The sequence below is a fragment of the Penaeus chinensis genome, chromosome 40 (genome assembly GCF_019202785.1).
Source record: "Penaeus chinensis breed Huanghai No. 1 chromosome 40, ASM1920278v2, whole genome shotgun sequence".
NCBI lineage: Eukaryota > Metazoa > Arthropoda > Malacostraca > Decapoda > Penaeidae > Penaeus > Penaeus chinensis.
Genome location: NC_061858.1, coordinates 24,849,613 through 24,852,112, shown reverse-complemented (window position 1 = coordinate 24,852,112; position 2,500 = coordinate 24,849,613).

Below are 2,500 nucleotides of genomic sequence, written 5' to 3'. Positions count from 1 at the left end.
CGAACTTATGAGGGCTAATTCGTCGATTCCGGCTGCAGGAACTACGTATTTCCGTTTATCTGAACTAATTTCGACTTTCGGTGCATTGTGTTTCTTTACTGCATTGGAGAAAATGTTTATGTTTAATCGATTGCACTTATTTCATACAAATCTACATTCTATATCCTTTACTTTGGTCGAGAGTTAGATTTTTATTACACACACACACACACTACGAATATATATATATATATATATATATATATATATATATATATATATATATATATATATATATATAAGTATATGCATATAAATATGTCTACGTATATATATATATATATGTATATTTATAAGTATATGTATATATGTATACATATATATATATATATATATATATACATATATGTGTGTGTGTGTCTGTTTTTATAAATATATATATATATATGTGTATATATGTATATATATGTATATATATGTATATGTACATATATGTGTATATATACGTGTATATATGCACACACACACACACACACACACACACACACACACACACACACACACACATATATATTCACATTACTTTGTCATGATCATGATCATAAACATCATCATTATAATCACAATCTTTATTATGAAAATCACCATCATCATGCTATTTATGCTCTTCACTGACCAAATAAAGCTGACTGGTTCGAAATATGTCGATTTTATATTGAGAAGACTTGTCCCTGTCTGTCTGTCTCTCTGCCAGCCCCTTTGTTTCTGTCTCTGTCCGTCTATGTCTGTCTGTCTGTCTGTCTCTCCGTCTCTGTCTCTCTGCCTCTCTCTCTTTCTCTCTCTCTCTCTCTCTCTCTCTCTCTCTCTCTCCTTTCTTTCTCCCTCTCCCTCCCTAACGCCCCCCTATCTAAAAATAGCAACAATAGATAAATGACAAAATGTACTACTATGAAAACGATGTTATATATATATATATATATATATATATATATATATATATATATATATATATATATAAACAGAGTGAGACATAGAAAAATTTGAAACTTTATTAAATTAAGCAATTTTAACAGCAATACCAGCGGCGGATTTAGGAGGGGAGGGAACTGGGGGCAGTTGCTCCCCTCGCTGCTCTGTAACTGGTCTGGCGCCCCCTGTTGGAAGTGCGGCGCGCCCTTTCTATGAAATGACATTTGATATACTGACGGAGGAACCTCATGGGTTTATAAGCGCCCCCTTTATCAAATGCCCCCCCCCCCCCCTCCAGAATAGTTCTGGATCCGCCCCTATACATATAATCACATTTCACACACACACATACATACATATATATAATATATATATATATATATATATATATATTTCTTGATATATCATTTATGTTATGCATTACATAACTGAGTATTCAATAATAGGTTAGTTAAATACACTTTAATTCCAATATCAATGCTTATGATTGCGAATTTACCGATGTTGCAAGAGAACGAGCCGGTATCCATATTGCGATTTCATAACAGCATATCAAAATTAATATCACAATTTTCCAGGCACGTCAGCTGTACCACGACCTTGAACCACCGCATCACCAACCCAAGATGAACTGGCCTATTCGTACCACGGAAGAAAAATCAATATGAACCAGGTCATTCGTACCACAGAGGAAAAAAGAAAAGAAAAAAAAAAACGTGAATCTAGTGATTCGAACCGCAGAGGAAAACAAAACAAAGCATAAGAGGAACCAGCTAATTCGTATCACAGAGGATCAACCATGATGAACCGACTGATTCGTACCAAATAATAATAATAATAATAAGAAAACAATATGAACCAGGTGATTCGTACTAAAGAAGAAGAAGAAGAAGAAGAAGAAGAAGAAGAAAACAATATAAACCAGGTGATTCGTACTAAAGAAGAAGAAGAAGAAGAAGCAGAAGAAGAAGAAGAAGAAAACAATATGAACCAGGTGATCCGTACCAAAGAAGAAGAAGAAGAAGAAGAAGAAGAAGAAAACAATATAAACCAGGTGATTCGTACTAAAGAAGAAGAAGAAGAAGAAGCAGAAGAAGAAGAAGAAGAAAACAATATGAACCAGGTGATTCGTACCAAAGAAGAAGAAGAAGAAGAAGAAGAAGAAGAAGAATATGAACCAGGTGATTCGTACCAAAGAAGAAGAAGAAGAAGAAGAAGAAGAAGAAGAAAAACAATATGAACCAGGTGATTCGTACCAAAGAAGAAGAAGAAGAAGAAGAAGAAGAAGAAGAAGAAGAAGAAGAAAGAATATGAACCAGGTGATTCGTACCAAAGAAGAAGAAGAAGAAGAAGAAGAAGAAGAAGAAGAATATGAACCAGGTGATTCGTACTAAAGAAGAAGAAGAAGAAGAAGAAGAAGAAGAAGAAGAAAGAATATGAACCAGGTGATTCGTACCAAAGAAGAAGAAGAAGAAGAAGAAGAAGAAGAAGAAGAAAGAATATGAACCAGGTGATTCGTACCAAAGAAGAAGAAGAAGAAAAAGAAGAAGAA